Consider the following 23127-nt stretch of genomic DNA (forward strand, 5'->3'; position numbering starts at 1 on the left):
CAAACTCTGTAAAGAGAAAAAAAGATAAATCTTTCTCTTAGTTAGATGGCTAACTGACTGTTGGTGAGCCTGTTGGGGGGCAGGGTGTCATGTGATTGGCTAGCTTCTAAAAGCTCCACTATCAGCTAGTTGCTAGTCTCGCATTGCCAGACCATCCACACGCTGTGGAGCGGAGCAGGGGGGCTGGCTACTCCATAGACTGTATATAAGAATGGACCAACAGATCCCGTTACTCTGGCCGTTAGAAGCACTTTTCCGGTGAGCGCTGAGCGTTACTGTGCAGCCTCCAACTGAGAGAGACGACGTAAATGTGACGTGAGCAACGTGTCTGAAAGTTGTAAGTCTTCTGGTAGCTGTGCCAAGAGAAATCTCAATCATTCCCAATCTTGCAGAGACGGAGAGCGTAGGTATATGTAAGGAGATAACATAGGCACAGGCTAATTATTGATCACTAAAATGATAGTTAACATTAGTAATTACACTTAAACAGCTAATGTGAGACAAAACTGCCTGCGCGCTTCTCCTGTACTATACGGTAATTCCTCTACTATGCGACAGTAAGTCCCATGGTTATGACACAATCATTAGCCTATTTTTACAAAAACGTCTGCTACGGAGCCATAACGTGAGGTACAAGGTAATGGAGCCTTTTATACATTGTCGTGTTTCTTTAGAAATAAACAATGGCCAAATAGAGTCTTTAAACTCTTCAGATGTAAAGTTATTCTCTGTCAAAGTGACGTCAAAATGAATGGCAGTCAATGGGATGCTAACAGGGGGTGATCGCTTTGTAGCATTAAAATGGCGCCATAGGAGGTTCGCGGTCCGAGGAGAAGCTTACCCCCTTGGGCTACTCCACATAGCATTCCGGGATGCGATATTACGAATCCCACTATGGCCACGCCAAGACACGCCCTTCAATAGCATTCACACACTACTATTTGCCAGGTGTCCATGCTTACATGTTCAGGTCCTATCCCCTGACCAATCCCCTAACCCTAACCTTAACCACTCGAGGTCAAATGCCTAACCCCAACCAATGGAGCTGCTTCGTAGGGCAGGTCTTGGCGTGGCCATAGTGGGATTCATAATTTTGCTTCCGGGATGGGAGAAAAACATTCTCTGGTTTATTGCCATTTCTTTAAACCAATCACAATCGTCATGGGCGGTGCTAAACTCTGTACGGAACCGCTGCAAAATAGTCGTGCGAGAGAAAACTCTCAAAATAGTCTAGCTAGCTGCTTCAATTTACCCTGCAGAGATCTGAGGAGCGACTGCAGAGTCCTCATATCACTGTTTAAAATTCCAACACAAAGAAAGCGGAAGGAAACAATCAGCAAAAATACATTTCCTGTGGCACCCAAGGGGGTAAGCCTCTCCTCGGACCGCGAACCTCCTATGGCGCCATTTTAATGCTACAAAGCGATCACCCCCCCGTTAGCATTCCATTGACTGCCATTCATTTTGGCGCCACTTTGACAGCGAATAACTTTACGTCTGAAGCGTTTAAATACTCTCCGTTGTTTATTTCTAAAGAAACATGACAATGTATAAAAGACTCCATTACCTTGTACTTCACGTTATGGCTCCGTAGCAGACGTTTTTATAAAAATAGGCTAACGATTGTGTCATAACCACGCGACTTACTGTCGCATAGTAGAGCAATTACCGTATAGTACAGGAGAAGCGCGCAGGCAGTTTCGTCTCACATTAGCTGTTTAAGTGCAATTACTAATGTTAACTAGCATTTTAGTTAGCAATAATTAGCCTGTGCCTATGTTATCTCCTTACATATACCTACGCTCTCCGTCTCTGCTAGATTGGGAATGATTGAGATTTGTCTTGGCACAGCTACCAGAAGACTTACAACTTTCAGACACGTTGCTCACGTCACATTTACGTCGTCTCTCTCAGTTGGAGGCTGCGCAGTAACGCTCAGCGCTCACCGGAAAAGTGCTTCTAACGGCCTTCACTGGTCTCCATCCAGAGCAACGGGATCTGTTGGTCCAGTCTTACATACTGTCTATGGTGGCACCGGAGCAATCCTGGAAGTGGAACGTCAAGGATATAGACTCAAGCCCCCAGGAAAAGCGCCGAGTCTAAAAGCCACCATGGGCTTAGCGGATAACTGCACCCCATGGCCCAGAAAGCCCCACATAGACTTTGCATGGCGAAAGAAACGTCTATATTTCAGCGGATAATTTGTTTCTGGGTATATCAACTTACCAGCCCGAACACTGAAAGGGTCCTTGTTTAAAACGTCACGTTTTTAACATTTTTAACATTCACTAGAAGCAAATCCAGAATTATTAAATTTGTCATGATGAACGCGCATAGTGGACGCAAGCAGAACGCCCGCCCGCTCACATGACTGTTCTCCCGAGCTCATGTAGCTAGCTGTAATGGATATAGCTAATGGTTGTGTGGTATATTGACATCCTATAATATTCTATACACTTTGACTTAAGAGTTGGTATAAGGAGGATGCATGAACTTTACTCTACATTCACTGAGAACCTCTGGAAATTGTTAACATGAGCAGAGGTCCCCCCAAGACAGAAGAGACCTTTTTTGGAGTTGTGCCAGATAACAGGCATCGATTGGTCAGTTATCCATCCAATGGTATACTCACACATATCACGTCCTATGTTGATACAATGCATAGGATATATACGTTGTTCACACAAAGAAAAGGCAGAACGACTTTTTGGAAGAATTCGGGTTGGTCGTTCTCCAAGCTCTCTGCAGGAGTTTGTAAAATTGATGCTGAATCTTTGTTTGTAATAAACCTTTTTATAATCAAGAACAGTGTCGGCGGATTCTTCTTCATACAGCATCACAGCATTACTATTTAAGACACCACAATTTTGGCGACGAGGATGGGATCGGTTGCATCTCCCAGGTCATCGTTTCATCATGGGCACCCAGGGACTGACTCCCGCTTCATTGGTCGACTATGAGGTGAGCTTTCTCACAATTTGGGCGCTGGTCAGTTCACGTGTGGCTCTGTGTGTGCGTTGAGGGATTGCACCGTGTCGAACCTGTGTGTGTTTTGTGCAGTGATTGCTGTGTGATGGGGTTCCTAAATTTATTTGCGTTAAAATCAACGCAGACAGGGGGAAGTGTGAGTTAACATATGAGAAAAAAAAAAAAAAAAGTTAGAGAAACAGAGGAAAAGGAAATTTAAGTGAAGAAATAGAGAAAAGGGAGAAAAAGTAAGGGATTAAGGAATATTCACATAGACAATGTGAAAAGATTTTAAGGAATAGGCAAATTGGATTAAAGAAAACAGTTTAACCCTGGCCAGGGCAATTTGACTTAAACAACATAAAGAAAAAGAAAACAAGAGAAAATAAAAACAAGTAATAAGGAGAAGATAAAAGGAAATAAGAGAAAATAAAAGGAATACAGAAAATAACAGGAAAAATAAAGAATAAAGAGAAAATAACAGGAACAAAGAATAAAGGATAACGCCGTTAATCTGATAAAAAGCCCTTTGAAAAAAGGCGATCTTAGGATGGGCCGTAGTCTTGAACTTTTATTAGATGAAAAGTTTGAGCCAGTTCTGAGAACTGAGGTGTAGACTAACAGTTCAATGGTAGGTTTCCCAATCGATTCATTGTTGACGAATAATGTCCGAAGCAGACTTCCCATTGGACTTCTATACCTAGGTAGCAAAATAATAAGGAAAAAGAAACAAGAAAAAAAAAAAAAAGAAAAGAAAAATACGGCGGAAAGCAGGCTCTTTTTAGGAATTACATGCATGAATGATGTTGACTTTTGTGTGTATGAGAGAGGGTGTGTGTGAACAGTGGTGTTTCTGCTGTGTGTGATAGGCTGTGCATGCGTCATAAGGATCCTATATTAGATAGATAGATATATATATATACATATATGTTTTGGTTGGTTTGGTTGTAAGTCTTAGTTATCTGTAAGGAAAGATATTCTGTTCATTATGGTTAAAATATGAGTCTCTTTTTGAAGAGAACGTTTTCAAATCTATTAAAATGTATGAGCCTTCTTTGGGAGGACTTTTGTTTAACAATCTTATGAGTCTTCTTCGAAGGAGAACGTTTTCAAAAACATAAAAATTTATGAGCCCCTTTGGAGGATGTGAAAATATATTAGGCTAACCTATAGTAAAAATAAGAAGCTTCAAAAGTAGTATTTGTGTTTTATGTTTTGTGTTGGTTTGTTTTGTCCAGTGTCATTGTTGTTTTAATGTGGTCTGTTGAAGGGAAAAATGGAGAGACAATAGGTCTGTCTGTTGAGAGAATTTGTAAGAATCATTAAGTTCTCTCTGATTTCTTTGAGATCGTTTAAACTGCTTTGTGATAGCAGATTGCTATTATCTGCTGCTTTGAAACTATTAAGATTAAGAAATTCTATGTTGACGTAAGCTGAGTGATTCTTTAGTTATTCTTCTTGGTTGAGTGTGAGCTTGGGTGCTCTGGAGTTCCTCTCACTGTGAAATCACACTGCTGACTGATCTGCGCATGCCCAAGAATGCTAGGAATTCAAGTTTTCACAGAAAGTTTAGGCCACTCCTTACCTGCACTAAAGGGCAGAGACGGAGCGGCTAAAAGAGAAGGGGGGTTGAGTGCAGCTCAGTAAAACATTAAAGTGGCTGTTGCTTGACTATGTAACTATTTGATTGGGATCCATCAAATTTATAAATGAGATTATGTTAGGAAGCCTTAACTATGCTTGCTTCTGAAGCATGAAAAGAAAAATTGGGAGGACGATTTGAGGATAAAAGTAGGATAAATAAGGCTCAGGCCTGAAAGAAAAAGGAAAAAGAGAGATTAATAGCTGGCATAGGTGATTTGCTGGAACTCATATCAGTGATTGATCACCCTGGATTAAGAAAATTCCAGCCTCTATACCTCTATTGAAAGTAAGAGATGAGAGGACTAATTGATGGGCTTCAGGATTGTCACCGCTGCCATTCTAAAATGTTGGACCACTTGTTTTGAGTGGCGAGGCATCTAAAATGATTTTACTTTGAATAAAACAATTCAAAATTTGATAATTCTATAAGGTTTTTGATTTTGCTAAAGTGCTCCACTGTTACCTGTGGTTATGTCATTGCACCAAGGAAATGAGTAGCATTAGTGAAGGTGGGAAACAGAATTAATGAATCCAATTCCTGTGAGAAACAGCGAGTAATTCAATCCTAATCAAACAGACTGAGTTAATTCATATACTTTGTATATTAAATGGGTAACTATTGTTACAAAAGATGGTCAGGAAAGCTGAGAGAAGTGTATGCTGTAGAAAGGGAAAAGAAAGTTTTATGGGATAATGGAAAAAGGCATGACTTTAAGGGAAAGTTAAGGGTACGATAAGGTACTAAGGTGGTTAAAGACAGAAAGAGAGTGTTGTGAAAGTGACAGAAAGACAAAGAAAGAGATAAATGTACTTTTGAATTAGGATACTGGAGTTCATACTAATATTGTTGTTACAGAGACAACTGTAGCATTGGGGTTACAATCTACAGGAGGGAAGACGTTTAGATGAAAATAGTAAAAACTGCTATACCACAAGCACAAAACTTAGGGAAAAAGAGATAAATTATGTAATTTTCAGGAATGACTAGTGGTCATTTTCAAGATTTTTGATATGTGGATATTATTGTAACCTGACATATCATAAAAAATGAATTAGGATTTGTGTAGAACAAACATATGTTTATAAAATATGATGTTTTATTGTTGTTAAACTGTCCAACAAATATATAGGCCTACAAGTCCAGTTGAAATGATTAGCTGTTTAAATGCTTAGTTAGTTGACAGGACTACTGTGATCATTTCTAGTTTCAGAAATGTGAGGATTTTTCTACATTGTTACTTTTGATACTTGAAGTACATATTTTATGATACTTTTCTTACTTAGGTAATATTTTTGTAGCAACATTTTGAATCAATGATGTCATAGGTTAGAAGCAAGAAAACTAAAATGAGTATGATTAAAAGTACAAGTAATGCTTCTCGGAGGTGTTGTGTTTTGTGTTTATTCAGTGTGCCTCGATGGATGTCAGAGCAGACCTGTCTCACTCCTCTACAAGCTGATTCGGTAGTCAACTTTGGCCCCATCCCCCACCCACTTGCACCAGAAACTGCATCTGGAGCTGGAGCAGCAGAGAAGGAGGGGCGACAGATTTACAACTGTCCATGGTTAAGTGACTGAACTGGACACCCAGATGGCTCTCAGGGCATGACCAGAGACTGACATTAAAGAAGTAACGTCACACATGCCTACAAAGTACTTTGGTGAAACATTCACAGATGAACTAATAATTGAGAAGCTGAAACAACCATAAAGATGAATCCAAGCTCCAAAAGTAAGAAGAAAATGAAACATCTGGAAACTAAGGGCAGACTGAGGTTTAGGGAGACAAAGGATGAAGATGATGATGATGATCAGAGTGATTCAGAAGAGTGTTATGAAAGTGAAGATGGAGACAGCGATGAAGATTTGGAGAGCAGAGGAGCTACAGATTTCATCCTGCAGCGATTAGCATAGAAGAGATTGAAAGAGACATGGAGCGATGTGTGTCATACTTGGAGAAGCTGAAGATACAGAGGGACAAATTGCTGAAAAAAGGGTCCCGAAAAGTGAAAGAACAGGACTGAGAAACTCTCAGAAAACTCAATCAAATGCAGCTGGTGGAGAATAAGAAGGACAAGAAGCAGGTTTTGGTTATGCAGAATCAATGCCCACCAAATCAACAATCACCGCCACAACTTCAGTCAAGCCAGTTGCCCCAACCACCATTTGTGGTTCCAGTTGTTTTATATCCACAGCCAGTTTTTGGACAGATACAGAACTGGAGAGGAAGAGGAAGAGGAAGCTTAGGCAGAGGAAGAGGAAGAAGATTTGATTCATACTCTATGCAATCACCACAAGCGTGTTTTAATTGTGGACAGGATGGACACTTTGCCCGTGATTGTAATAGACCAGGAAGAAACTCCAGAGGAAATTACAGAGGAGGATCGGTGAACCCTTATAGGAGTCTGGAACCAGGATTCTAGAGATGCCCAGAAGATCTGAAAGGGGGTGTCAGCTGGTGTCATCAGGGCCGGAAAGAGATCCAACAATTGAGGATCAGGACAGTCACAAGTTGGTACAGATCTGCACAGATGAGCGTTGACATCGATAGACTGACCAGAGAAAGAGGGAGGAGTGAGAGAGACCGGATTTGCTCTGACGCATCGACGCATTGACGCACCAACACATAAAAAGGAGGTAATGCACCAACAAACACACAATTTGAAAATACGAAGAAGTAATTATTTCTACTTTTAAAATAGAGTTACTCCAATGTGAACACACCTATGTGAAGGGTTAAGACATGCATCTAAATTAAGCAAATTGGTATGGAAACCTTCCATTTTGTCAGTATCTGGTGAAATCTATTCTGTTAAATTTGTCCTGTGACAGCTTCTAACAAGACTAGTGACAAATATGTTATTTTGGTTGCTGTGTCAGGAAATGTTAAAAGAACATTTCACTGTTTTGTTTTTGTGCTCTAATGACAGGCAACTTTTGAAGATGGTTCTATTATTTGAATGTTGCCCAGATAATTTATTGGGAAGTAATCTCATGTATGAATTTGAATTGGATGTAAAGTTGTTACAAACAGCAGATTGAGAGTGCTGCTCTCAGAATTTGGTTAAAAGTAAGCTTAGAACAATTGTGTAACTATAAGTAAAATAGGGATGCATAGAGAATGCATAAAAACATTAGCAGTGATAATGTGAGAAAAGATAAGACAACTCCCAATCACAGATATATTTTAGTTAAATGAAAAGTTGTTTGCATTGGTTAATTTGTTGTTTATAGTGTACCAGTCATGTGTTCATGATTTCTCTCTAAGTATAGATTCGCGAATGGAAATCAGTTATTATAGCCCAATGATGGATTGGCATTTTTTGTTATTGATACAGATGTTTAGAATCTGATTCGAATTACACTAGTCTGCATACGTTGCAGTGGTGTTATTGAAGGATGTAGGGTTAGAAGGAAATACTTACAGGACAATTTAATATTGGCTACACCAAGACATGTTAAAAAGGGATGTTTATGATTTGTTTGATTTAATTTGTTGAAGGTGTGATTGATGCATCAGGATAAGAGTTATTTTTTTTCAGAAATGATGATAAATAAGGGTTTGGTTTACTGTATGCCTTTTTCACATTTCTTTGGATTTTGTAGTGGTATTTAGTATCGTCTTATTAATCACAGGGGGGAAATGGAATGTGATTCATATTATCATATATTATTTTTGATATTATTAATTTTTATTCTTATTTGATGTTTAATTTCTATGTGTTGTTTTGCAAAAAGATACTGGTTGGTGTTTTCTTTTCTTCCAGAGAATATGGGAGAATGTGCAGAGGGGATACAGATACAAACATGGACAATATGAAGGAACTAGGAGAACTCTGAACCAGGATGGTGTGGATCTGTTCAGATTTCACCACACCAACACTGCATTGATATTCAACATTGCTGAGAAGCTGCAATGTAGTGGACTACATTCCTGTGTTTGTCTGATATATATACATGTTTGCATGTGTAACATATACTTTGTATCATGTTCTTGCATCAATTGTTTGAAGAATGATGTTTTTTATCATGGAGTGCATATATGGAGACCTCAGATGTTTTTCTTTTTTTGACGCTTAGGGAAATGAGGTCTAGGCAGGGAAAGGTCCAATGGATGGTCCTATGGGATGACTAGCCTGAATTTGGACATTGTTTGATTTTATTTCATTTTCTGAGGTTTTCACATGTATTTGCTTAAACCATAATTCTACATAAATTGATAAAGATTTATTTTCTAATTGATCTGGAGTACTAAGGTGGTCGCCTAGGGCGGAGGGACCGTGAGAGAGTTTTCCTATCTTGATTGATTGATGGCTATTTGGAAAGGAAGCTGCCAGATGGGTTTTTCGCTCTCGCACTCCATAAATTAAATTTTGTTACACTCTATAAATTTGTTTACACTCCAAAAGTTATATTATAAGGAACATGTTATAATGAGAAATGTTATTCCTACTCTTCTTGTTTTTCGAGACTTTATTAAGTCTCGAAGGGGGGAAATGTGGTATATTGACATCCTATAATATTCTATACACTTTGACTTAAGAGTTGGTATAAGGAGGATGCATGAACTTTACTCTACATTCACTGAGAACATCTGGAAATTGTTAACATGAGCAGAGGTCCCCCCAAGACAGAAGAGACCTTTTTTGGAGTTGTGCCAGATAACAGGCATCGATTGGTCAGTTATCCATCCAATGGTATACTCACACATATCACGTCCTATGTTGATACAATGCATAGGATATATACGTTGTTCACACAAAGAAAAGGCAGAACGACTTTTTGGAAGAATTCGGGTTGGTCGTTCTCCAAGCTCTCTGCAGGAGTTTGTAAAATTGATGCTGAATCTTTGTTTGTAATAAACCTTTTTATAATCAAGAACAGTGTCGGCGGATTCTTCTTCATACAGCATCACAGCATTACTATTTAAGACACCACAGTTGTAATTCACCATGTGTTCTATTAATACGTTCATGGTATTATCTTATGAAGTTATGATACATCCGAGGGATGTATGTAGCTATGCTGTAAAGCCTGTTAGCTACGTGGATGTAACGTCATTAACGTTTCCCAAACTGGCGGGCTATCGGCTAGCCAGTGTTGCCAACTCTTTTCCAATGAAAGTCACTAGCACCAGCTCCAAAAGTCGCTAAAAGTCGCTAGATGACGTAATACGCTCATTTGCATATTTTTGACGTCATTACGCAATCATTTGTATAAAGCTTAGTGGTTGTGTCAGCAAGGTAGATAGAAAGAAATAGAACTCTTTAGCCAAATAATCACAAATTCAATGCAGGAATTTATTTTACCTTATAATTATTACTTAGGTAGCCTATCTTTGAAGTAAAAAAAATGAAATTCTACAAAGGGAGGGAAAAAGATCAATAAAGAATTCTCAAAGAAGGCTGGCTTGCCCAGGTCCAGGCCAGCTCAGCAGCGTCTTTCTCCCGTCGCGTCCCGCTGTCTCTCCTACCTACACCGGCCCCCGCACACCCTGTCCCCCTCCCCTTCTAACTACCTGCACACTGTGCGCAGAGCTGCTGCACATGAGGAGAGAGGGGAGAGGCTGGTCCGCTGCTCCTCAAGTCACAGAACAGAAGACTGTTTTGGCGGCTCAGGAGAGAAATACCTTGCATGCTCGCTGGACAATACTGACAACTTTTCTACAGAAAGTCGCCAGATTTGTCGCTAGTCGCTTTTTTGAAAAAAAGTCGCTAAGGGGGTCTGAAAAGTCGCTAAATCTAGCGACAAAGTCGCTAAGTTGGCAACAACTGCGGCTAGCTAGCTAGTTGCTAACATCAGGGGTAGCTAGCATGTCTGTATTAAGATCTATACATAGCTAGTTATATGCCTACATAACGTTACTATAGACATAGTGATTAGTGATGATTGGTTCTCTCTTATGATACATCCGAGGGCTGTATGCTGTGAAGCTTGTAACGTGGATGAGAGCTGAAGCCATGAATGAGCTTTGTTCACGAAACTGCAGGCTAACTGCTAGCGCTAGTTATTAGCTAGCTAGTAGCACAACCAAATTATTAAATCTCCTTGGTTGTCTAGCTAAATACATCTATCGTTTATTTAGCTAAGCATGTAAACGAGCCAGCCACTATTATTAATTTATAGCAATCTGAACTGTGAAGAAATAATAAAAGTTAACATGTGCCTAAGTTCAACAAAACAAGTCACACCAAGGCCCTGAGTAAACAATCATGTATAATGACTATATCATATTGTAATAATATAAACAATTAGTAATAATGACTTTCTGGATTATATGATCAATCAGTTTTAATAACATAACACAATGACAGAACCCAGCCAGCGCAAACTCTAGCGCCGGGTGATAACAATGCTAACGGCAGTAACAGAAAGTTTTATGTTCCGTCAGGGAAACAGACCATATCACCCCAGGCGTCCGAGTCTGGCTGGCTTTGCTGTGCTAAACGCTAAAGAGGGGAGAATTAGTCCGGCAGCAACACCCGGCAGCCATCCTATTGATGAAGGCGTATCCTCAGCTGCCAGCCCCGAAGATACTCGAAGGCCAGCCCCAGCCACAAAGTCGCTAAGCGGTGTTGAGTAAAGTTACAACAAACCCTTTTCCCCCCGGTGCTGAAAACATCCAAAAAGTGACACTGACGTGAAATATATTGTGATATTGTGGCTATAGCTGCTGGCTAATGTTAACTTGCTTGCTCGCTCACTGGTCAACTAACGTTAGCTAGCTACCAATACAAATCAAATCAAGAAAACGTAATTATGTGGGGGAAACTGCAGCTATTTTATCAGAATGACATGAATAAACATTACTAAACATAACGTGGATAAAACTGTAATGGATATACCCATCCGTGAACAGATATACTTTAATCGACAATTGTGTTAAACAATGAAAACTACAACTCCCATAATGCCACTTCACAACGTCATCAAAAGTCCGTGTTTACATCCATTATTTTGATTGAGAGATCCCTAGAAGCAGAAAATTACATATTGTACCTTTAACGGAAGACATTTTTACATGTCACAGTAGGAAACGCGCAGGTGTAAATGATAAAATGAATAATGGCGGAACTCCATTTAGCATTTAGCGTCTCCAGCACCTAAGCTAAGCTGAGCCTGCCTTCCTGCTGATCCTCTGCCATTGCCTGTGTGGTATATTTCAGTTGCAGCACTGTGTTGTCGCTGTATGGAGAAGGAACTTCGTAGACACTGATCTTGATTATAAAAAGGTTTATTACAAGCAAAGATTCAGCATCAATTTAACAGACCCATGGATATCTGGAGAGACGACCAGCCCAATCTTCAAATTCTGTCGCTCTAACTTTCCTTTGTTAACACAGGGTATATATTCCATGCATAAGGCGTAATGTGTGAGTGCATAGTTCGACACAGAATTAGCCAATCAGAGGCTGTTATCTGGCACAATTCCAAAAAAGGTCTCTTCTGTCTTGGGGGGACCCCCACTCATGTTAACACTTTCCAGATGTTCTCAGTACATGCAGTGTAAGGTTCATACATCCTCCTTATACCAAAAACTTAGATCACAATGGTAAATAGTCAGATACCACAGATTTCCCCCCTACGAGACTTAATAAGTCTCGGAAAATAAAAAAGAATAGGATTACAACAAAATAACACTTCTCATTATATCAGGTTCCTTATAACATACCCTTTGGGGTGTAATCAAACTTATAGAGTGTAACAAAATGGAATTGTTGGAGTGTGAGAGCGAAAAACCCATCTGGCAGCTATCTTTCAAATAACCATCAATCAATCTAGATAGGAAAACTCTCTCACGGTCCCTCTGCCTAGGCGACCACCTCGGTACTCCAGATCAATTAGAAAATAAATCTTTAGCAATTTATGTAGAATTATGGTTTAAGCCAATACATGTGAAAACCTCAGAAAATGAAATAAAATCAAAACAATGTCCAAATTCAGACAGGTCGACCCTTCGGATCCGAAAAAAAGGACCTTTCCCTGCCTGGACCCCATTTCCCTAAGCGTCAAGGAAAAAAAGAAAAACATCTGAGGTCTCCATATATTCACTTCATGACAAAAACTTCATTATTCAAGCAATTAATACAAAAATATGATACAAAATATGCTTTTGTCTGATATATACATGTTTGCATAAGCAAACATGTATATATCAGACAAACACAGGAATGTAGTCCACTACATTGCAGCTTCTCAGCAATGTTGAATATCAATGCAGTGTTGGTGTGATGTAATCTGAACAGATCCACACCATCCTGGTTCAGAGTTCTCCTAGTTCCTTCATATTGTCCATGTTTGTATCTGTATCCCCTCTGCACATTCTCCCATATTCTCTGGAAGAAAAGAAAACACTGACCAGTATCTTTTTTTTAAGTAATTAATAATATCAAAATTAATATGAATCCAAATATCAAAAGTAGTATAATAAAGTATAATAGAGTATAATATAATATAAGTCACATCACATTCCATTTCCCCCCTATGAGTAAAAAGGAGACACTAAACAACACAGTAACACTCGAGAATATGAAACCATAACACAATCAGATATTCAAAAGGGATACGCTTCCATCAATACCCCATCTAACATTGCTCCATCTCTGTCAGTCACATCTAACAAAGGCATCTGAGTGCTATCTCCAGGCATTACCACTCCAACCCATCTCAATATCATAGCCTTCGCAAAAGTCAACAGCAAAGTACAAAAGCAAAACATCACACATAGCGCTAAAAGAGCCGCCACCAAAATCTGAACCACTACTGCTCCTACTGGTCCTAATTGATCTTGCAACCAAACGTTTGCAGACCATCCAGCTCCTTCAGATCTGCCAAATGCATCCCTTATACTTTTCAATGCATCTATAACACTCGTGATATTATCAGTACTATCAGGAATCAAAGTATAACAATCATCTCCCGTCAAGTTCAGAGCTACACACAAACCACCCTGTTTGGCTAAAATATAGTCAAGAGCCATGTCATGTTTCAACAGCGTCAATCTGTGACTTCTTTGAGTATTTGACAAAATGTTAAAACCTCTTATCGTCTCATTTGCAAAACCTTGCAAAGTATAGGTAATATTATCAATGTGATCTGCCAAAAATGTTACTCCATACCAAGGAAAAAGTCCTAATCCCCATTTCTCTCCCAAACTGATTTTCCAATGATAAGCTTCTAGGTTGTGAAATTGTGCCATCTCTCTCTTCACTCTACTTCCAAAACTAGCATCAGTTTGAGCTGTCTCAGGCGCTTCCCCTTTTTGAATGGTATAAACCTCATACGGAAGCTTCAACGTCGCCATATAACAACATCCTATCCATCCATAGGGTAAGAATAAATAGGCTTTGTTATCACAAACCCACCAGATATCTTGAAAATTCCCTATAGTCACATTACCAGGCAAAAGCTGATCTCTAACCATCACTGTTCTACCCTTCTTACTAGATGGTATAGAAAAAGTTACTTTATACATATCTTCACTAACCTTGCGGCCATGCTTATCCAAAGTCATCATATAATCATCACAATCTGATATTCCCATAAACATTCCTGGTCCATCATACGTCTTATTTGAACAAAAACATCCTTTTGCCCTCGTAGGTGTCACTTCCATTGCTTCTGGAACTGCTGTTAGCTTATTCTCCTTCTGATCTAACAAGTTCACATAGGGTAATCCATTCAACCAAGAACAATCATATTTAGGTCTAAACAGCTGTGTTGACAAAGACATCACTACATCTACTGCAGATCGTTGATGATACAACAACCATGATAGAGCGTAAGATTGACATTTAGTAGACAGAGGTTGAGCCACTGTCTCTAAAATTGAGTCCCACGTACCAGGTGGAGGTACTTTCAACAGACATGGACCATCCAATTTCTTAACTGACCTCACAGAATGAGTTAACTGCTGGAACCATAGATTCCTACTTGCCCATCTATCTGTGATTCTCAAAACAGAAGAATCAAATCCATATGCTTTCCATGTAGTTTCTCTCTTCCTTAATGAACGGTATTGATCAATCATATCTACTAGTGTTTCACCAAAATTAGAGAACTCATTTTCTGATGCGTCAAGGATGCCATTCTGAACTATTTCAGATGAATCTACATCCTTCTCTTCTACCATCTGTTCACTAAAGTCAGAAATATCCTTACTGCTATTTGTACCTAACTCCGTCTGTAACACAAGCTGGGTTACATTTACTATATTCTTCTCTATTTTCTGAAAAATCGTACTAGGTGTTGGCGTCACATTTACAAGGGATGTTACTACTGTCGTAGCATTCATTTCTTTTGAAGTTACCACCAAATTCATTGCTTTAGTTGAGGTATTAACACTTTCAATTGTTTCCAAGAGCAAATTGACAAACGTCCTCTGTGTATTATTCACTCTTGGAGTAAGTACTGTAGTATATGGTTCCTGTAACCAATTCATGGGGTGTCATACGTAAATCACGCAACTCACTTGAGCGACACACCATCAAAGCTAAAGGTAATGCGGCTATCCAGTTCAGCCCTGTATGTTGGCAAATCTTGACAATACGATTTTTCAAAACACCATTCATTTTTTCACAAATCCCTTGGCTTTGTGGATGATAAACTGCTCCAAGACGTTGTTTAATTCCCAATTTTTGAAAAATCAATTTCACTGTCTTATCCACAAACTCTTTCCCATTATCTGAGGATATTCGATCAGGAAGTCCCCACCTGCTTATCACCTCTCTACACAAAAACTTGGCAACTGACTGAGCATCTTTCCGCTTGGTTGGGCAGGCCTCCGGCCATCGTGAAAATCTATCCACAACCACTAGCATGTATCTTTTACCTTCAACTGGTTTGATCATATCGACATAGTCAATAACCAGCTCACGCATAGGACCTCTTGGGGTTGGAATGTAACCTGGAAGAACAGTCACACCTCGACGAACATTATTTTTCAAACAAATTGTACATCTGCCTATGATGTGATCAATCTGTTCTAGCAAATATGGTGCCCAAAAACCATATTCCTTTGTGATCTTTCTCCTAACTTCCCCCCTTGCAACATGCGCTAAACCATGTGCCTCCTGGATCATCAGACCCAGCAGGTCTAGCGGTGCTACTATCAACCCTTCATGATTTCTCCAAAGACCAGTAGAATCTTTGACTGCACCTCGGTCTAGCCATAACTGTTTATCAATTGTTGGTGCAGCTTCCTGCATCAAAATCACATCTTTAAGCGTAATGTTGTCTTCTAGGTCTACTCCATGAGTGACCAGAAAAACCTTACCCAATTTGTCAGCTCCTGTAATTGCTTTTGCAGCTTCATCAGCAGCTTTATTCCCTTTTGTAACTTTTGACACATCTGTTTTATGAGCTGCACACTTAGCTATTGCTATTTCTTTAGGTTTCATCATGGCATGCAACAGTTTCATTATTTGCGTATGATGTTGTATCGGAGAACCATCAGTTTTCTTAAATCCTCGCCCTTTCCACACTGATCCAAACAAATGACATACGTTATGGGCATATGCAGAATCAGTGTATATTGTCACTCGCTTTCCTTCTGCTAACAAACACGCTTCTGTTAACCCTACAAGTTCTGCAAGTTGCGCCGACGCAGGCTGTGGTATTACTTCAGCCTTTTCAACAACAAATCCAGTTCCTTGTGCTTTTACTACTGCATAGCCAGCACTCAATTTATCTCCCACACGATAACATGACCCATCAGTCCAATACTCCAGGTCTGCCTCACGTAATGGAAGGGCTTGTAAATCTGATCTAAGCCGAATATTTCTCTGCTTCCTGGACACAATCATGTTGTTCACCATCCTCTGGGGTTGGCAAATTCTCAGCTGGATTCACCGTGGCACACCTTGCCAGGGTGACATCTTCCTGCTCTAGAAGCCTATAATAGTCTCTAAGCCTGGGCATAGTCAATGTATATTTTCCATAGTTCAGAAGATTTCTGAGACTATGATGGGTAAGAATTGTTATTGGATAACCCATCGTGACTGATGATGCTTTATCATACATTAAAGAGACTCCTACCATTGCTCTATAACACGGTGGTAACCCTAATTCTACATCTGAATAAGCAGTAGAATAGTAAGAAATAGGTTGAGGGTTCATCCCGGTACCTGTCGGCTGACAAAGAACTGCACATGCATATTTACCTCCCATAGAAGTAGACACATACAGCAAGAAATTCTTAGAATAGTCTGGAAGTGTAAGTGCTGGTGCCTCTTGTAACCTTTGTTTGATTGTTTCAAATGCCAAAAGGCCTTCCTGTGTCCATGCAAGGTTACCATGAAGTTGGTTATTTCCAATATCCTTAATCATAGCCCTCAAGGGTCCCGTCAAGCTAGCATAATTCTCAACCCAAGCTGAAGAGTAACCAGCAATACCAAGAAATGTCAACATCTCTCTGACAGTCCTAGGCTTTGGAGCTTTGCGAATTGCCTCCAATTGACTATCAGCGATGCTTCTATGTCCATGCATTATGTTCTGACCCAAATAAACCACCTTTTCTTGGCAATATTGCAACTTTTTCTGTGAAATCTTATGGCCATTTTCTGCCAATATCTGTAGCAATTTGATCGAATCTTGATGGCATACATCCTTATTTGGTGCACAGACAATAATGTCATCGACATATTGTATTACAGTACTTTGCAATATTTGATCTAGCCCTGTCAAATCATCCTTCAATACTTTATTGAAAATATGAGGACTATGTTTAAACCCTTGTGGCAATCGCCTGTACTCATAAAACTGTCCTTTATAAGTGAATCCAAATAAACCTTGACTTTCTACACTAAGTGGAACACTAAAAAATGCACCACACAAATCTATCACCGTAAAGTGTGTCGCATCAGAAGGAATCTGAGCTAGCAAAGTATGCGGATCTGGCACTTCTGCTGGGAAGTCAGTTACTACTTCATTTACTGCTCTCAAATCATGAACCATACGATAAGTCTCATCTGGCTTTTTTACTGGCAACAAAGGCGTATTACTCTGAGGATTTTGTGTTATCTTCAAAACACCTGCTTTTAAAAGTCCTTCAATTTGTGGTTCAATCCCTTGGATAGCTTCATCTTTCAACGGATACTGACTTTTCCACGGAGGTCTAGCTCCTGGTCGAAGTTCAACCTTAACTGGTTGGGCTGACTTTACACGTCCAATATCAGTACTATGTTGAGACCACAGACACTCTGGCACCTGTTGCATCATCTCCTCTTTCAGGGTGTCTGAATCCTTCTTGGCACTGCAGATAGATTCATGTGTCATCCGTACAGCTTGTGGCTGTCCTTGTCCTTGAGCTGAAATCATGATTTTGAGAAATTGCTGATCTTCACTCCTCCAAATTGCCAGATTCTCTCCTGTAGGTCTAAAAACAGCTTTCTCTGCTTCTGTCATCATTTCTCCTATATGCTTCTGCTCATATTCTTCAGAAATCAACAACGTGACATGTGGCACACTCTTCTCGATCTCAAATTCTTTATCCAGATAATCATCGGTGTTTATCTTCATAGCTGCTCCTTGTTTTCAGCTTCTCAAATTGCTTTTCCAGTTCTTTTATGTCTTCTAGTTTAGTAGATCTCTCCAGGTATAGTTCACATCGATCCATGTCTCTTTCAACTTCTTCTAACTCAGCTGTAGTAGAACATGATCCCGTAGCTCCTCTGATCTCCTCTTCTCCATCACTCTCGTCTCCATTTTCACTTTCGTCAGAGGTCTGATCTCTTATAGCTTGTTGTTTCTTCCATTTTTCTTCTCCTCTCCTTTCCGCTCTAGCCAGCACCCTTCTGATTGCAGGGGCATATCCTCCCATGATCTCCTCTTCTTCACTCTGATCACCATCGTCATCATCCTTTGTCTGGCTAAACCTCACTCTGCCCTTGGTTTCCAGATGTTTCGATTTCTTCTTACTTTTGGAGTTTGGAGTCATTTTTATAGTCGTTTCTGCTTGTCCTATCTCTATTATTAGGTCATCTTCATCTCTGATGCAGTAGTCACCCTTCTGACTGATCACTGGAAGCTGGGGATAGATGTCCTTAAACTCCGCTTCCTCCTCATAAGGTGGAGGTCTTTTCACTGATTCCGTATGCGAGAAAGGTGTATTAACTTCTGCCATTAATTTTTCTGTTATTTTCTCCTTTTTTGCCATTTCCTCTACACTTTTGTTTCTTTTATCTTTTGTAGCCTTTATCAGTTTCTGTCCCTCGTTCTCAAACAACTTAAGCGTACCCAACTATTTTCGTCTCTTCATTCTACGTTTTTCCCCTTTTTTCCCCTTCTTTTGATCTGCCTTGTACGTAGACACAAGCACTTGGATTATTTTAATAACATCTGGGTTAAGAGTCCCCTCTACTGGCCATGGCTGTTCAATATCCGGCCAGCGTTTGTGCCATTTTCCTGACAACTTAGCGATATCATTAACTAAAGGATTGTTCTTTTGTACTACATCAACCGGAGTGATTATTTTCTGATTGTTAATGCCCTTTTTCCTGTCTTTTTTCCACATCGTAGCAACTCTTCTGTATTCCTTTATTGTAACTTATTAGTTGTATATGAAAACTACCAATTGTTAAACTAAGAATACTTTAGACTATAGAGCTTATCTTTACCCTCCTTCCTTTTATTTATTTTTAGTTTATTTTTACTTGTCTGTTTGTTGTGATAAACGGCGGGTGTCCCACATCCAATGTAGAAAGGTAAAGGAACCAGCCAACTTCAAAGCAACCCAAAAAACACTTATTACTCAGCAATACTACAGCACCAACACAATAGTATTTGATTACTCAGGTAATCAAAAAGAAGAACAGACGTCCGATAAAGAAGAGAAAGTTCAATCCTATGTAACTAAAAAGATCCCACACTACTATGTAGTAAATCAATAACCCAATAAACCCCAATCACCTTAATTTACCAACTAGTCTCAACACTGAATGTCCAACGTAGCTCCAAACAAAGCAACCCATACACATGGAAAATTCCCATGTATAATTCTGAAATGCATTAAGTGATCAGTCTGTTGCCAAGTCTCTTGTCAAATGGTCACAATATGGAATATCTTATGCATAAACTTATACAGACAGATGAAATATCTTCTGTAGAGTAATATAGCTACAATATCCCATAAGAAAAAGCAACCCAAATATGCATCAGCAATAATAACTGTAAATGAGCATACACATATATATCAGGATGCAGGTATTTGTTAAGAGTTTGTGGATAAAACAGTTACTGGCCTTTGATCAAATCAGATCCAGGACTGCCCACGTTGTCGTGTGACGCACTGGCCAGCACCTCCTCTCTGTCTCTCTCCCCTTCTTCTCGTTTCTCACACCACAGGAGGAAAAGGAAAGAAACAAACAACAATTCTTAATCTTTTTATCTCACCAGATCATTCACCATAAAATGCAAGTGTTAATTTATTTAAGTAATCACAATTGTTATGAAATACTAATTTAAAGATTCTAGATTAAAAAGCATAGTTAGTCTCATTCATATTCCTATTTATAAAGGACAATACACATTATTCTACATTTCTGTAAATATATCAGTGTTAACCAGCTACTTTCAACTATAGTCCTTTTTTCCAGATTTTTAAACCAAAACAGCAAAAGATGCAAAACATTAACACAAGTTAGACTATGCAGCTAGAAATCAGCAAGACACCATGCAGATCATTACAACACAAACTCTTTCCCCGTTAGCCATGTAAAATTACAGGAAACAGTAAAACATTAGCATAGCTACACACCAAATAGTATCCACATTCAGTATATGAAACCATGCAAACATCAAAACACAGCTAAGCAACACAGACCTAACCATCTCCTAGCACCACTCAAAGGTGCATAACAGTAATAAAGATAAGAGTAAAAATGAAATAAGCTACATCACTGTGAAGGATGCGTTAATATAGCACCAGTTAATAAGATGGTAAAGAATAATTAACAGATTTATGAATAATCAATCTACTTAACTCAAAAACCGTTTCAATCGTTATAATAATATTTCCCTTTTTTTAACGATCAGCATAACTCTTATCTATAAATTTAATAGATCTCAATCAGATAATGTCATAATCAAGCAATTGCCACTTTAATTTTACCAGGCTGCATTCAACCCCCCTTTCTCCTTTCGCTACTCCATCTCTGTACTCAAGTGCAGGCGAGGAGTGGCTTAAACTTTCTGTGAAGACTTGAATTCCTAAAATTCCTAGACATGCGCAGTTCATACACCAGTGTGATTCTGTCGGGAGCAGAGCTCCACAGCATTGAAGCACACAACTAACCAAGGAGAATAACTAAAGACTAATTCAAGTCCACTTCGACATAGAATCTCGTAATCTTACCCGTTTCTAAACGACAGATATTGCAAACAACAATACACTACCACAAAACAAGTTAAACAATCACAAAAAGTCAAAGAAAACTTAACGCTCTCAGCAAACAGACCAGCTGTCTCCGTTTTTCCTTCACCAGACCACATTTATAAAATAACAACATCCCGGGACAAAATGAACAAACCAACACAACACATAGAATACAGATCCTACTTATGAAGCTTCCTAAATTTACTATAGTCTAGTCTATTTTCACGTCCTTCGAAGGGGGCTCATAAGTTTTTAGCAATTTTTTGAAAACGTTCTCCTTCGAAGAAGACTCATAAATTATTTACATAAAAGTCCTCCTAGGGGCTCATATCAATTTATGTCTTTTACCTAATTTAACAAAGTCCACCCAAAAAAGGCTCATACATTTTAACACTTTTGAAAACGTTCTCTTGAAAAAGAGACTCATATTTTAGCCATAATGAACAGAATATTTCATATATATCTAATATAGGATATCCTTATCACGCATACACAGCCTATCACATACAGCAGAAACACCATTGTTCACACACACACCGCTGTTCACACGCACTCTCTCTCATACACACAAAAGTCGACATTTTTCATGCATGTAATTCCTAAAAAGAGTTTGCTTTCCGCCGTTTTATTTTTTTTTTGTCTTTTTTTTTTTTTTTGTTATTTTGCTACCTTAGATATAGACATCCAATAGCAAGCCTACCCCGAACATTATTCGTCAACAATGCATCGATTGGCCAACCTACCATTGAACTGTTAGTCTATGCCTCAGTTCTCCGAACTGGCTCAAACTTTTCATCTAATAAAAGTTCAAGGCTACGGCCCATCCTGTGATCGCCTTTTTTCAAAGGGCTTTTTATGTCAGATTAACGGCGTTATTCTTTATTTTTCTTGTTTCTGTTCTTTTCTGTATTCTTTTATTTTCTCTTATTTCCTTTTATCTTCTCCTTAAACTCCTTGTTTTTATTTTCTCTTGTTTCTTTTTTTCTTTCTTTACGTTGTTTAAGCCAAATTGCCCTGGCCAGGGTTATCAACTGTTTTTTTTTGTTTGTTTTTTTTTCTTTAATCCAATTCGCCTATTCCTTAAAATCTTTTCACATCGTCTATGTGAAAATTCCTTAATCCAGTACCTTTTCTCCCTTTTCTCTATTTCTTCACTTAAATTTCCTTTTCCTTTCCTTATTTCTGTTTCTCTAACTTTTTAAGCCTTTGCTTAATTTTCTCCTCTTCTTCCTTTTATTTCTCTGTCTTCTCTCATTACGCCCACACTAAGGCTTATCTCACTCCCCCCTTTTTTTTTAATACACCCCAACGCAAAAAATTTACAACAAAGTTCCAGCCCACACAAAAACACACACAGCACAGCAGCTGCACACACAGGTTTCAAACATTACAATGCGGCCCATCACACACACACACACGCACACGCGGCTCCCATGAACGACTGCCACCCCAAAAAATGTGAGGAACACTCACCCTAGTAAGCCGGCCTTTGAAGCAGAAGTCGCACACCGAAGCCCCGCAAGCGATGCGCCTGGGGCCGTCAAGGCCAAAGTTCGTGACGCCAAGAATTTGTGGTATATTTCAGTTGCAGCACTGTGTTGTCGCTGTATGGAGAAGGAACTTCGTAGACACTGATCTTGATTATAAAAAGGTTTATTACAAGCAAAGATTCAGCATCAATTTAACAGACCCATGGATATCTGGAGAGACGACCAGCCCAATCTTCAAATTCTGTCGCTCTAACTTTCCTTTGTTAACACAGGGTATATATTCCATGCATAAGGCGTAATGTGTGAGTGCATAGTTCGACACAGAATTAGCCAATCAGAGGCTGTTATCTGGCACAATTCCAAAAAAGGTCTCTTCTGTCTTGGGGGGACCCCCACTCATGTTAACACTTTCCAGATGTTCTCAGTACATGCAGTGTAAGGTTCATACATCCTCCTTATACCAAAAACTTAGATCACAATGGTAAATAGTCAGATACCACACCTGCCACACATTCCCCACCACCAGACACCAGGATTGCTACCTCACCACCTTGTTTTACTCTCTTACTTGCAAGTACTGAGATAAAATAAAACTACTACTCCAATCCATTGTGCCTGAGTCTGAATCTGCTTTTGGGGTCCAAACTAGGAGCA

The 23127-nt window shown here is 39.2% G+C and overlaps 1 long non-coding RNA gene across 1 annotated transcript in view; it reads right to left on the reverse strand.

Moving 5' to 3' along the window:
• The window catches only part of LOC118494228, a 26325-nt gene extending 6836 nt beyond the window's left edge, over positions 1–19489 (reverse strand). Inside the window, exons 1-2 of the long non-coding RNA XR_004896317.1 lie at positions 19479–19489; positions 16216–16220 (exon numbers count right to left, since the gene is read on the reverse strand). This is a non-coding gene — a long non-coding RNA (uncharacterized LOC118494228). The remainder of the gene's footprint in view (positions 1–16215; positions 16221–19478) is intronic.
• Between the last annotated feature and the right edge of the window lie 3638 nt (positions 19490–23127).

Source organism: Sander lucioperca, chromosome 22 (genome assembly GCF_008315115.2).
Source record: "Sander lucioperca isolate FBNREF2018 chromosome 22, SLUC_FBN_1.2, whole genome shotgun sequence".
NCBI lineage: Eukaryota > Metazoa > Chordata > Actinopteri > Perciformes > Percidae > Sander > Sander lucioperca.